General features: G+C 51.4%; 1 protein-coding gene across 6 annotated transcripts in view; it reads right to left on the reverse strand.

Moving 5' to 3' along the window:
* Positions 1 to 15,698, reverse strand: part of ZNF236 (zinc finger protein 236) — a 2,444,547-nt gene that overhangs the window by 2,072,227 nt on the left and 356,622 nt on the right. The window lies entirely within an intron of this gene.

Below are 15,698 nucleotides of genomic sequence, written 5' to 3' on the forward strand. Positions count from 1 at the left end.
TACAGATCAATTAACACCCTTGAACTGTGATCACTCGTATCTGCCTTCACTGTTGCCACCATGGGTTCCTTACAATAGTGGTGGGTCACTGCTTGGCCCACTTTAAGGAACTGCTCGCAAGCAGCCCCTACCTAGTTGCTGAGGCCTGTAATGGCTCTATTGGTAATGGGCCTGGCTATTGGGTTATGGTGACTAGCCCCACCAGGATGGATAGATTTGACTGCCAAGTGCAAACTGTGGAATTGATGATCTTGAAAAGTCCCTCTTGCCACACAAGGAGCACCAACGAGGAAACAGGCTTCCTGTATTCTGCACCAAGGACTTTAGTGTGTTAAGCTCATTTTTCCAAAGGTGAACAAGTGGATGAGGCAAACGGGGCATCTTCACACAGTGGTTTATTAGTGAGGGGTCCTCTGTTTCATGACGGAATCCCGGAAAGAGCCAAGAGTACAGTTTAAGTACAGCAGCACTGACCACTTGCCATCTGGCAGTTTCTGCAGCAGGGGTCTGAAACCTTTGGCTCTACAGCTTTGGACTACAATACCCATCGGCCCTAGCCGGCATATTGAATGGTGAGGGATCATGGGAATTGTAGTCCAAAACATGTTGAGAACCGCCATTTGCAGACCCCTGCTCTACATAGTCTAGGCCTACTCTTAATAGTAGTGTTAGCCGCCAGCTAATCTTCTTTGACTAAGCATGAAAAGGGGCCTGCAATCCCTCAAGAAGATCCTTCATTGTGGCCTGAATATCATCCCATTGGGCCCAGTCATAGCGTCTTAATTTAAGCCGTGGAGATTAATAAACTGTACACTGCTGTGGCCGCCCTTTTGCAAGCAATATCATAAATGTTCTCGTTTTACTTTTCGGACAGCTTCAAATGAAGAAGCTGGAAATGCACTGCTCTTTCTAGCAGTAATAACATCTAGAGCCTCTGGTGGAAGCTGGCATCCCACAAACTAGAGAAGGCTTGAACATTTTCTCTATTCTAATGTTCACTGGCCTGCTAGTGGCAGGCACCTTGAGGGTCAATAAGCTTTGTCCTTTAACAGAATCCATCAAAGGGATGCAATGAGGTAAATACCTGGGTTTGTCTGGGGTTCCGATATAGCGAGTAATGTTTCTCTCTTGATCGAATGTTCTAATATTGAATATATCAGTTGCCCTTTTAAGAAGGGTGTCACAAGAAGAATGGTCCTCTTTCTTTAGATTTAGATGAAAGGGGGTCTACATCATCCCAAGAACTCATAGGGTATTCTTTTGGTTGTTCTGGACTGTCCTCTCCTGGATTTCTCTCAGAGTAGATTTCTAATCATAGACCCAAATGACTTCAAATCAACCTTAGTTTTAAAATGTGGTCTATCGGCGGTCAGGGGTATTAAAGACTATCATTTTTTACTCCATTTTTCCTCCCTCTCTTTCAACAATGGCACTTAAGCCACGTTGTATATCTAGGATTGAAGCTGCAATGGCGCTTCTCCCGGTTAAGGAGTAGAGGGGTACTCAACTTGCCACTTCACTTCCGAATTCTTCATATGTACATTCTAACTACTCTAACACTTCAGTGTGGCTGGCCCTAGAAACTGACTGCTGAGACGATAAATAGGAAGGTAGCTGCAGGTGACTTAAAACCTGAATAGTGTAGTGTGAAGCGTACAGGAGAAGAATTATGTGGACGCGATTGTACTATCCCAAGTCTGTGCAGATGTGGAGGCCTTTTTAAGAGTCTTCCTAGATTGGGTGCAATGTAGCTCTCTGTTTTTCAGCACCAAAAGATTTAGATGTTCCTTTCTGAGTCATACTATGTGTAGCTTTCTCCATGGCCTGACAAGTCAGTGCATTAATGTGTTCCGGCTTGCTGGGCATGGGCTTGGAAAGTTTAAGCGCCCGCTTAGCTCCAGCCGTTTTGGTGGTCGGAACCCTGGGAGGTGCTTTTCACCAGTGGGTTCATATACATGTTGTTCCTGGGCACTATGTTTGGATGGCGTCCGACTGCTCAGGGCTAGGTTTGACCATTGATGAACCCAGGATATTTTGTGTGTTTTGAGGAACCCAGGGAATCAAAGGTTTGGAGACCTAAGGTGGGATGCTATGCCTTTGCATGGCTTTATTAATTCTTTAGGAAACAGCTTTAGGACCATCATGGGGAGACAGCTAGGCTGTGGGAATTGGGCTTGCAGAGATGGGGTAGGTTGTGGGGGATTTAAGAGTGCAGAGACTGACACATGGTGCATCATGGGTAGAGGAAAAACATGACGCAACAATCATAACAATACTGTTGCAAACTTGTAATACTACAGACCAACCACTAGATGGGCGAATATGCAATGCAAGTGAATCTGTACAGATCTGAACGCCTCAGAAAACAGAAAAGCACATTTTGGTGTTCTCTTTTCACTTGGCCATAACTGACATGTAGCACCCTCACAAGTGCAATTACAATACACCCCCTGAACTCGCTTGCATTCCCCACCTTACACAGTTACAATTGCTTCTCCACCCAACAGTATGTCCTGCCGACCACAAAGCCTGTGGCCCGTCAACACAAAGTCAAATGCCACATGCAGTAGAGAGATACAGGTCTAGTAATCGTGCTCAGTTCTGTTAGGAATGAGGACTTAGCCATGTTTCCCAATCAGGCACTGTATTTAGTTCAAGCAATGTTAGTTTAGCACCTGCAACGCACTGCCATGTTTTAGAAACCACTGTACATAGTTATTGTGGTCTATGTGTTAACATTCATGCAACCTGGAAACTCTGTGAATGTCTGGAGTGTGAGATGGTTCCACTTTAGACAGTTGGATAGTTAGCTGAGCTGGTACGTCGATGCTCAGGACCTTTCTAATAAATTTGAGTTTACTCTTGTCACTTACGTTTCCTGAGAGTTATTTAATCTCAACAACTGGCGGCAAGCTGGCTGGGGAGCAGGGACCTGCGGCTTCCTGCTGTTGCACCCGCCCTGCGTCCCGCTACGCGGTGACGCAGGGCGTGCCAATAAAAGCCCCGCCCCCGAGCACGGGAGGCAGACCTGCATTCTGTGTGCATGTGTTTATTTGCAGCTCCCGCTGGAGCTGCGACATAGGGCCTCGCGGCCTAGCCTCACATCCATCCGGTCTCACGGCGTCCAGGGCCGCAGAGACACAGAGTTAACAATGGCGACGAGGGTAACCACATCGTGCTCACGCACTCGACGCTGCTGATGGTACGCGGCCATCGCGAAGAATTTTTGGACACCCGGTGGGGGGAGGCAGCAACGCAAGCCCCCCCACCCACACAAAAAAAATATATATATTTTTTTCTCTCTCTCTCTCTCTCTCTCTCTCCTTTTCCTGCCGTTTGCCATTGTGGGGGACTACAATCTCCGGCAGCAACAACCTGCCCCAGGCAACACAAGGGCTGTCCTGCAACAAGGGGAAGCACTAAGACTCTTCCTCCACCATCCAGGGGTCTAAATCCACAGACGACATCACGGGAGGCCCACTGCTGACGTCCATCAAGGAAAGAGGATCGCCCAAGAGTCTACACTGCGGTGAGGTTAGTGAACCACAGCAATGGCACCCGGCACAACCACGCCCAGACCCAGCACGCCGGCCAGAATGGCGGCAAACCTGTCGACACCACCACCACAGGCCCGCCCGCAAGGGAACCTCTCGGGTATGATCCAGCCATTTGACCCTTTCACCGACCTGTCATCAGTTGGCCCCAGGTGGCAGCTATGGATCCAGAAATTCGAAATGGCGATGGAATGCAAAGACATAACTGCCAGGAAGATGAGGTTGCACCTGCTGTTGAATGTGGGGGTCGGGGTACTGTGCATATTCAACTCGCTAACCATTGATGACGGCCAGGATGTATTCCAACAAGCAAAAGATGCCCTGACAGTGCACTTCCTCCCACAATTAAACCCGGACTATGAAACGTTCATCTTCTGCACCACCATTCAGACAGGAGAAGAAACGTTGGACGCCTATCACACACGGCTGAGGAAGTTAGCTGTTTCATGTGAGTTCACCAATGTTGAGAAAGAAATCCAGAGGCAACTTATCAATGGTATCCAGTCGGAAAAACTAAGGCGGATGGTGCTCAGTGAGAAAGGCATCTCCCTCATACGCATCCTCGAATTGGGCCGACAAAGAGAACTGGCACATGCCAGGGCCGCCAACATGGAGTTAACGCTACAAAAACTACAGCCTGCACTCTCCACAGCCATGGTGTCCCACGTCACGAATAAACAATTTACGAGGGATGAGGTTGGTGGCAACTACGCACAAAATAGGTGGCAGCCGCGAATTCCGGGTCCCATGGAGTGCGGATGGTGTGGTGGACCGCGACATGGACGGCGGAACTGTCCTGCACAATGTACCATCTGCGGGGCATGTGGGAGAAAGGACCACTATGCAAAAGGTATACCGATCAGCGGGCACACCTATACAGCCCCCGCAAAACTCTACAGAGAAGGGTGGGACCAAGAAGAAGAAGCAGGCGAACGCAAGGCGAGTCGAAACCACTAACTCATCGACCGAGGAAGAAGGAGATGATATAACAGGATCGCCACATGAATCCGGAAAGGAACGGTGGAGAAAAGGGAGGAAGGTCTATTTAGTGTCGGCGTTGGATCAAGGGCAAACAACCCAGAGAAAAAATCTCCGGAGGCGCAAATGCTTGGACACCCTACAAAATCAGCAAGTATGGATGACCATCGACACGGGAGCCTCCGTCAACGTCATGCCCACAAGCACGTTCCAGACGCTACAACCTCAACCAGAGTTGAAAGACACGGACACACTGCTGTTTGCGTATGGCAGCAGGAAACCCCTACCGGTCGTCGGCCGGTTCCGCACCATCCTCAGCCAGGGCGAAAACAGACTACTGTCCAAAATCTACGTCGTAAGGGCGGGGATCGAATGCCTTTTGAGTGGGGACGCGGCTGAAGATCTAGGTTTGGTCAAGTTCGTCTGCCAAGTGGATGAAACGCAAGAAATTGAAAACATTTTGAAACACTACCCTAACCTACAGAAGGGGATAGGGTGCCTCAAAGGAAAGACTATAAAACTCCACATTGATGGGGGCGTGGCTTGGCGCCGATGGCGAGCGGTAGCTGATCCGCCGAGCTCCGGCCGAGACGCCGTTTCCTGATCCTTTTTCTCCGGCTCGCGTGCGACCCCGACTTCTGAGAAGGAACGAGCGGTTGGGCGAAGCAGCCCTGCACCTGAATAGTTGTTGGGCCCACCAAATTGGACCCCCCTGAGACTCCGGTGGCCCTGAATCGGTTCTCCCCCCCTCCCGTTCTTACTGGATCCAAGATGGCGCCCCGCACAGCATAGCGGTGCCTGCGAGGGGTACCCCCTCCCCCAACGGATTCCAGGGCCCGGCGGGGAGAGGCAGCAGCAAAAGAGAGGCTCCGCTCTTCTAGAGACCACCTCTACGGACCACACCATCACACACGGGGGCAGACCACAGCTCACGGCCCGATATTTGGCCAGGTGAAGGGCCCCACCAGTGATCTCACAAGTGAACTAACTTTTGAGGCCTAAAAACACCCGCAACCATCGCTCCAAGATGGCCGCCAAGAACAAGACCAGAGCCGCCACCATGGACTCCTTTGTTTCCACCAGGGCGAAGACCCCCACTCAATCCAAGGCCAGCTCCTCTGAAGTTGCCCAGTCGAGCGAAGAGGTGGCGGCCGATAACCACTCTCAGATACTTGATGCTATAGCCTCGCTAAAGACGCATATAGACTCCAAGATCGACGAATTCAAAGTCGATATTCAACTGATCCGCCAGGACGCTCGCAACTTAACGGAGAGGGTCGCGACCGTTGAACAGTCGGCAGAGGAAGCCTCCACGGCCATCACAGCCATAAAGTCCGAAGTTGTCCTCCTGAAGAGGAAAGTCACCTTTTTGGAGGAAAAGGCGGAGGAGGCCGAAGGTCGGGCCAGACGGAGCAATATCAGGATCCTGGGGGTCCCGGAGGGGAACGAGGGAGTAAATACCACATCCTTCGTCGAAACCCTTCTGCTACAAGAAATAGGGGCCGGCAAATTGACCCAGGGATTCTCTGTCGAAAGGGCCCACAGATCCCTTCAGAGGCGCCCTCCCCCCGGATCGCACCCCAGACCCATAATCGCTAAGATACTGAACTTTCAGGACAGAGAAACTATCTTACGGCGATCCAGGGAGGGGGGCCCCATCGAGCGAGGAGACTCCAAAATCTCCATTTATCCGGACTACACGCAGAAGGTACAAAGAGAGCGGAACTCATTTGTCCCGATAAAAGCCCGGCTCCGACAACTGAACCTAAAATATAGACTACTTTATCCATCGCGCCTAAGGGTTGTCTACAAGGAGAGAGTGGTATTTCTCGAGAACCCAGATGCGGCCAACATGTGGCTTGAGGATAATAACCTGGCGGATGGCAAGGACAACTCACAGACTGAGACCTAACCCCCCAGCGACCCCCATGTAAGAAACATCGCACGTGAGACCGGAATACAGAAGATAATCCAACTACAGTTTTTTCATTTGGAAACGGCCTCGTTCGGCTCTGCCGCCAGGCCCTTGCCCCACCCCCAGCGTAGTATTTACCCGGTCTGGGCACCCGCCTGACCCAGCTCGCGCCCGACTCCCGGATGGGCTCCGACGGCTCGAGAGCGCCTGAGCACCGCGACAATGTTGTAGTTGCTGGGCGCACCAGTTTAAGTTTTGTTGTTAGTTTTATTAGTTGTACAGTCTTCATGCCTCTTTTGCCAACGCAGACCGAGATGGGTCTGGGACATGACACCGATGAACGAAATGCAGTGGTATCCCCCCTGCAGCCCACCCGAACAAGACTAAAGTGGAGTCGGACCCCAGAGTCCCACACCAAATCTGAAACTCGAACCGGATGGCGGCACAGCTTACTGTAATGACCTGGAATGTGCGGGGCATGGGCTCATACCTCAGGCGCAATCGTATACAGTCCTACCTCAGGAGGAAGAAAATCTCCATTGCACTCCTTCAAGAGACTCACCTCACGACGGAGGCCATGTCTAAAATTGCAGACCGATGGGCTGGGACTGTTAGAGGGTCCCCCTACTCTAAATACGCCAGAGGGGTGCTAATATGGATAAGCCCGGACGTCCCCTTCCAGATGGAGGGAAGTGAACAAGATAAAGAAGGGAGATTCACAGCGATTTGGGGCACATTGGAACAAACCCCAGTCTGCTTCATCAACTCTTACTTCCCTCATCACGGGATATCGGCGTACCTCGCCACATTGATAACGAAGCTGACTCGGTACCGGGACCGCACCTTCATATGGGGAGGGGACTTCAACTGTGTTGCTGACACGAGTGCAGACAGATCGCTGCCCCCCCCACGCCCGAGCAGCCTCACATCCGGTGCCTTGAGGGAAACTCTGGAGCAACTCAACTTAGTGGACATCTGGAGGGAACACCATCCGACCGACAGGTCCTACTCCCACTACTCAGCTCCACACGGAGTTCACACAAGAATTGACTATCTGTTCATCAATAAGGAACTTACCCCACACATAGCAACCACAGAATACCTGGGGCGGACGATCTCCGACCACTCCCCACTGACCATGTTATGGCAAATGAGAGGCCCCAGACCCCCGATCCCCATGTGGAGGATGCCGACCGCGGCACTTGCGGACCTCGAGTTCAGGGAAACCCTTGCCGAAAAATTGGAAGAATACTTGGAGAACAACATCGGTTCGGTCCCCTCCTGGGGCACATTATGGGAAGCAATGAAGGTGGTGACCAGAGGCGAAATCATATCGAGAGCCGGCGGAACTCGCAGGCAGTTGCGGAGAACCCTGGAAGCACAGGAAGCTGAGATCTCCCGACTGGAGTCCACATGCGACAACTCTATGGAGACAGAGACCAAGCTGAAGGAAGCCCGCACAGAATGTCAGCAGGCATGGGAAAGACTGGAAAAATTTGATTTCGCCACGCACACCGCCAGATCTCATAAAGAATCGGACAAACCGGGAAGACTACTAGCATGGCTCTGCAAACGGGAACACCCCAAACATCTCCCAGTGGAGATACGGGACGCTAATGGGTCATCCCACTCGACTCAGCTAGGGATCAATGAAGCCTTTGCTAAATTCTACACAGAACTGTATACCCACAAGACCCAGATTCCTGCTGCAGACATCATAGACACACTCGAGGAGATAGAACTTCCCCACATTTCGCTCGAGCAGAGAGAGGAGCTGGAAACCGAGATCACTCTTGAGGACGTTCAAGGGGCAATCAGGTCCCTCTCCAACAACAAAGCCCCTGGCAGTGACGGCCTCCCACCTGAGTTCTATAAAGCGTATGAGTCCATCCTTGCCCCAGTTCTCCACGAGGTCTACCAGGAGGCACACACGGATGGGATTCTCCCCAACACCATGAAGGAAACCATAATAGTCCCCATGCTCAAGCCACACAAATCGCCCACCGACTGTGAGTCCTATCGCCCTCTGGCTATGCTAAACTACGATGCCAAGATCCTCACATCCATATTGGCCCGCAAGCTAGCCAGGGTGGTGGGTTCCATCGTTCACGAAGATCAGAACGGATTCGTTCCTGGGCGCAACACCACTGCTAACCTCCGGAGGTTGCAGCATGTAATGGCCGAAACATATGACAGGGACGAGGACCTGGCGGTGTTGTCGCTCGACGCCATCAAGGCCTTCGACTCCATATACTGGGAGTGGATCAGGGAGGTCCTGAGAAGATTTGGCTTTGGAGGGGGCTTCATCAGGTGGGTTGAGGTCCTCTACAATTCCCCGACGGCGAGAGTAAGAACGGGAAGAGTGGTTTCAGCGGCTTGGGATATACAAAGGGGAACAAGGCAGGGCTGCCCGTTATCACCCATGCTGTACATACTGGGCCTGGAACCGATTGCATTATACTTCAGGCAGCAGCTTTTCGATGCTGGCATTAAGGTGGGCAATGCACACCACATAATATCCTTGTATGCAGACGACGTCCTTCTTTACCTAAGCTCCCCCGAAGTTAACGCGCCAACCGCGTTGGAGATACTGGACAACTATGCGAAGTACTCAGGGATCCGCTTTAGTAGGAATAAGTCCTCTGCCTTCCCCTTGGCGGGCTTACGCAACATTCCGGAAAACAATCTCCCAGAGATAGGAATAAGCTGGCAACTGGTCCAGTTCCGTTATTTGGGGATCAACATAAGCCACACCCCGCTACTCATGCATGAACACAACACCGAGGCCGCCATCACGAGTCTCCGAAGTTCTATAAAGTTTTGGTCCAAGCTCCCATTGGCCATGGTGGGCAGGGCAGCGATTGTCAAGATGATCGTACTCCCCCGATTCCTGTATTTCTTCGTAAACATTTGCCATTACATTAGACCGTCCTTCTTCAAGAAGCTGGAGGCCATCATCAGGGACTTCCTTTGGGGCCCACACAGGCATAAACTGTCGCTGTCCGTCCTCTCTCTCCCACACAAAGAAGGCGGAATAAAGTTACCGGATCTCCAGTTGTACTACCTGGCTGCCCAGCTGAGTCACATAACGAGATGGCTCTCGGATGAGCCTTCAGCAGAGACCGAACTGCTGAGGCAACCCTCGGACAATGTGATCCCCAAGGAGATCCTATGGCACCCTACATGGCAACCCCCGGTCCCCTCCATGGTGATTGACCTGGGAAGAAAGATATGGGCCAGGTCCTGCTGCATCAGGCGAATACGACACCCATACTCTCCGGACAATCCCATCCTAGCAGACACCTGTCGAACGGCTGCAGACATCTCTACGGCAAGGAGGTGGGAAGAGGCCGGCATTTACACATGGAGCGACATGTATGAGGAGGGAGAATTCAGGGATTTCGAATCTCTTAAGGCTGCCGATGGAATTCCCCCGGGCCAGTTCCTCTGGTACCATCGCCTCAAACAAACTGCTAAGAAACAATGGACCGGATGGCCGGAGGAGCCCTCCCCTGACCCTCTGCTACAAGAGATGCATGACCTCTCGGACGGCTGGAGACCTGTCTCCAGGCTTTACAGCAGACTATGTGATAAAACCAACCCTAAATGCGAAGATCTGAGGACAAAATGGGAGGCGGACCTTGAGACCCCGATTTCAGATAAAGAATGGGAAAGAGCGCTGATATTTCCCAAAAAAGTATCCAGGAACACCAGGTTTGGCCAGATCCAATTGAACGTTCTTTACAGGACATACATGACCCCACATAGGGTTGCCTCCTTCAATAAGACATCCTCCCCTGCATGCCCCTGGTGCGGGAATGATAAAGCAGATGTGATTCACATGTTCTGGACCTGCACCAAGGCGATGGCACTGTGGTCCAAGGCCAAACAGACCTGCATGGACGCCGGAATGACAAGATACGAATGGACTCCTGGCGAGTGCCTCCTGGGGACCTACCCCAGACCTAGCAAATCCAAGCACGCTGTTAAATTAATGGACATCTCATGTATCCTGGCTAAAAGAACAATAGCGATGGCCTGGAAGACGCCGTCGGGCCCCAGGCAAGAGAGATGGCTCAAAGAACTCGAGAGATGGACAACAGCTGAAACCAGGGCCTGGCAGGAAGGAATCACGAACAGTGGCGAAACCGAAGGTGGCACTTTGGAATCATGGAAGGCCCTCCTCAGAGACATACGCTTCAGCGCTGACTACAAACCCCCCTGAAGTCCCACACCACTGCATTGACACTGCTCGGATGCCGGCATTGGTGGAACCACCCCTGTGTTTGACCCCTCTTGCTTCCTGAAACTTTGGGTCATTGCCCCTAACCCACCCGTCCACTGTAAGTTTGCTACAACATGAAGACTGTTGTTGATTTGTTTGTTCCCCCCCCCTTGTTTCCCCCTCACCGTCTCCTCCCCAGTTCAAACCAATGTTGATTTCTTGTTGTATTGCACGTTTTCTTTTTCTTTTTTCTATCAAAACCAATAAAATACGTTTTAAAAAAATAAAACTCCACATTGATGAGTCGGTGCAGCCCAAGGCAGTGAGACATAGAAGAACACCGTTCCATATGCGAGAACAGGTGGAGAAAGAACTCAAGGCGTTGGAAGACGCCGGAATAATAGAGGAAGTGACTGGGCCTACGCCATGGGTCTCCCCGATGGTTGTGACAAGAAAGCCAAAACAACACAGTAAAGTCAGAATTTGCATTGATATGCGTCTTCCAAATACCGCCATCAAGCGGGAGCGCCACATCACACCCACGATAGACGAAATTGTGGCCGACCTCACAGGGTCGCGAGTGTTCCCCAAAGTCGATCTAAAAGCAGGATACCACCAGCTAAAGCTTCACAGAGACTCTCGCTACATTAAGACTTTCTCGACACATCTGGGTTTGCGGAGATATAAATGCCTGAGTTTCGGGATATCATCGGCGGCCGAAGTATTCCAGCAAACTATCCAAGAGGTCATCAGAGACATTCCTGGTGTCCTCAACATGAGCGATGATATCCTGATCCACGCTCACGACAGGGAAGAACATCTTAAAAGGCTCCAAACACTTCTGGGCAGGCTTGAAGACGCTGGTTTAACAATACACAAGGAAAAGTGTGAATTCCTCAAGTCGGAAATCACGTTTTTTTGGGTACAGGTTCAGCAGCACGGGCATTTCCCCCGACCCCCAGAAGGTCGCAGACATTCAAGCTGCAAGCCCGCCAATAACACCCACGGAAGTGCGCAGTTTCCTGGGTATGGCCACCTACTGTGGTAGGTTCATCCGCAATCTGGCCACTCTTTCGGAGCCCCTACGAGAACTGACCAAACAAAACACCAAATGGGAATGGGGGCAAGAGTGTCAGGAGGCTTTTGAAAACATCAAGGAGTCCCTGTCAGTCGACACAAGAATGGCGTACTACAACACAGAACTTCCGACGGAGCTGTATGTGGGCGCGAGTCCTGTAGGGCTAGGAGCCATCCTCATGCAGGTAACCAAAGAAGGGGAGAAGCGACCCATTGCATATGCATCAATAGCCCTCACGATGACAGAACAGCGGTACTCCCATATTGAGAAGGAGGCCATTGCCGTACTATGGGGGTGCCGTCACTTTCACTTGTACCTCTACGGAGGGAGATTTACGGCGATAACAGATCACAAACCTCTACTACCTATCTTCATGGGTACGTCGTCGCACCCACCTGCAAGAATAACCAAGTGGCTGCTGCATCTCCAGCAGTACAATTTTGAACTAGTCTACCAGCCGGGCAGCGGAAACCCCGCGGATTTTCTCTCAAGGCACCCTCGAGAGGCGACCTCACAGGAAGTCCAAATAGCCGAAGAGACGGAAGAACACATATGCCAGGTGGTGCGAGCCATGAGGCCAAAGGCTGTCAGTATTGAGGACATTGAATCGGAAACCCACAAAGACCCGTGTTGCGACCTGATGAAGGATGCCATCATCTCAGGCGACTGGAAAACATTCATGAAGAACACCCATAACAAGACCATGGTAGCAAAAGGGTTTCTCTCCGGGATGTTCACTGTGAGACAAGACCTGTCGATCATGGAGGGAGGACTCCTGCTTAGGGGTAATCGGATTGTCATCCCACCGAGCATACAAGACAGAATAATGGCACTGGCCCATGAAGGACATCAAGGGATAGCACGTACAAAAGCTTGGATCAGGCACAGGTGTGGTTCCCACAGATTGACGAGAAAGTTGAGAATCTGATAAACACATGCCTACCCTGTCGGATCACCGGGGCACCACCTGAACCCGAACCCATTCAGACGGCGGAACGTGGTCGTGGCCGGTGGGAGGCAATCGGAATCGACTTCTGCACACTACGGGAAGGCCTCTACCTGCTGGTGGCCACTGACGACCATTCCCGATACCCCGAGGTCGAAATAGTGGAATCCAAGGCAGCGGAGGTGGTCATCCCTGCCATGGAGAAAATGTTTGCAACACATGGTTTACCCACCACCATCAAAAGTGGCAATGGTCCCCCCTTCACGGGGGAGGATTTCAAACAGTACTTGCACGAACTGAACGTAAAGTACCATCACATCATGCCAAGGTGGCCTCAGGCGAACGGCGATGTAGAACGTTTCATGAGGACCCTAAACAAAGTACTAAGAGTGGCCAAGGCGAACGCCAGCTCGTGGAAGATTGACCTATACCGTTTTCTGCGGAATTACCGGGTCACCCCCCACAGCACGACGGGCGTCCCGCCAGCTGACCTCATGTTTGGCACAGTTATAAAATCCTCGATTCCACATCACCCTAGCAGGACCCCGGACGAAGTTGATGAGGAGCGCACGGAGAGGAGGAGAACGAGCGCCAACGCACACATGAGTGCCAAGAGGAGGACAAGACCGTCTGATCACCGGGTGGGAGACCAAGTGGTCATGCTAGGTAACCCCGCAAAGTCAAAACTGGACACCAGATATGACGAGCTCCCATGGACCGTCAGTGGCAGGCAAGGGACCATGGTGACGGTAACGAGAGGGCACCGCCAGGTGACAAGAAATGCGTCATGGTTCAAGGCAGTGCCACGCAATCTGTGGACTGATGGCGAGGGCCACCATAAAGATGAAGAAGCTCAGTTCAACGAAGAAGAGCCGGCGCCCCTACAGGACGAGGCAGCAGCGGGTGACAAGACGTGGGAGCAATGGAGCGAGCCGGACCTGGGGGAGCCGAACAGAGAAGGTGAGCCACCCGATAGGGCAGCGGGGGTCAGTCCCCGAGGAGGGCGATATAGTTTGAGAACTGCCACGAGACCGCCCGCCAGGCTCAAAGACTATGTATGGTAGTCGGCCCCCTGTGGACCGTGAGCACAAAGGATTCTGGACATGAACAGTTGATTTGAAGTTAAATTTATAGTATTTGTGTTTATCGTTAGTCTTGTTTGAAATAAAGGAGGAATGTTGCATCCGCCCTGCGTCCCGCTACGTGGTGACGCAGGGCGTGCCAATAAAAGCCCCGAGCACGGGAGGCAGTTCCGGGGCAAACCTGCATTCTGTGTGCGTGTGTTTTTATGCAGCTCCCGCTGGAGCTGCGACATAGGGCCTCGCGCCCTAGCCTCACATCCATCCGGTCTCACAGCGCCTAGGGCAGCAGAGACACGGAGTTAACACCTGCGGTCTCCCTGTGATTCCGTCAGCTGTTAGGGGCCAAAAGAAGAGTCTGGAGGAGTGAAGTGACCGCGCCAGTGTCCGCATCATCTGCAGTCAGAAAGGCAGCCTCCAAGTATTTTAAAGCTGTCGCTGACTTGATCGAGCAAGGAGCTCCCGAGTAAGCGTCTCATTGCCTGCATGCCGACCCAGATATCGCTGGGTGTGCAGTGTCTGTAGGGCAACGCGAGGAGCCTAACATAGTGAGAGCGCAGGCAAGGCAGCCTGCGGCACCTCCGGTGTGCGATACCCAACAAGAAGAGCATTTTCCAGGTCTGCGCTGGCAATAAGGGCCGAGATGCACGCTCTCGTTTCGGGGCCACCGCGTAGAGAGGCAGACCAGCATTAACGTTCTAGGGTGGCTAGAGGAAAGCACCCAAGAGCATGCGTTTACGTGCAACCATTTCAGATGTTTTGGGCCATCCACATAAAGTAATCCTCAAACCACAAGCCTGCATCTTCCTCAGCACAGTACTTTGCAGTCAGGTGAAGGTGACAATTCGAGAAATTAAGCAATTCTGGAAGCTGAAACAACAGAACAGTTGTAACTTTCATATAAGATCTGAAAGTGTGACAGAACAATTTCCAGTGCAATTTTCATTAAATTGAGCAAGCCACAAATCTCAAAGTGAATATTGACATGGCACAAGGTTGCTGGGCCAGTATTCTTTTTAGCCTCTCCAGGTGAACCCAAAGTGCGGTAGTCTGGTCCCAAAAACTCCAATTATAGGAAGGAGGCAGTGTTATTCCATTGCCTGGGGTCTGCTGGACAGGATGTCCTTTAAAAGCTTCTGGAACCAACAGGTATTGGTGATGTAGGCATATATTACAAAAGCACTGCCACATTGGACAAACATTACGAGGTGCAAGAAAATATAATACTGGCATGTTACCACTTTGCCATTAGGGAACAGAGTGGGAGAATCTATTGAAGATATTGTTACGATTTTGGGAGGACTAGCTGTTAAATGTTTTTTTTTTTTTTTTTACACACTGTCAAGAGGAGCACATCCGAGATCTGTAATTATAAAATGCATGAATAATAAAATCATAGATGTGGAAGGAACACAATCCCACTCTGGATAGGGCGATTGAAATTGCTAAATGTATTAAGCACACTGAGCTACGCATTAAGGAACTTCACTCAGAGAAGAGTGATGAGGGACACACAGGAGGAATGGCAGAAGGTCAACACAATAAACAAGATGTCTCAAAGAAGACAGTGGTCTGGGAGTGGGAAGAAAGGAGAAGGAACAAGTTACTTACCTGTAACTGTTGTTCTCCAGCATGGGTCTGGCATGGATTCACATGCTCATGAATATTCCCCGTCGTCAGGCTGGGAATCCTCGGTAAAGAAAAAATCAGTATCAGTTTCGTTTCTGATCTGTCTTTCGTAGTAGTAACCAATCACTGATCTCTGCGTCATACTGACCACAGCCAATGACTGCCCTCTACCTAAGCCCTGCCTTTGGCAGCCATCTTCAGATTTGGTAACACGTCACTGCTTGGCCGACCCTGGACTCCTCCCTGGAATCCCGATCGACGCAGTAGAATTTCGTGAAGGTGTGCGTCGACCTC

The sequence above is a fragment of the Ambystoma mexicanum genome, chromosome 5q (assembly GCF_040938575.1).
Source record: "Ambystoma mexicanum isolate Mex_15411 chromosome 5q, UKY_AmexF1_1, whole genome shotgun sequence".
NCBI classification, from domain to species: Eukaryota; Metazoa; Chordata; class Amphibia; order Caudata; family Ambystomatidae; genus Ambystoma; species Ambystoma mexicanum.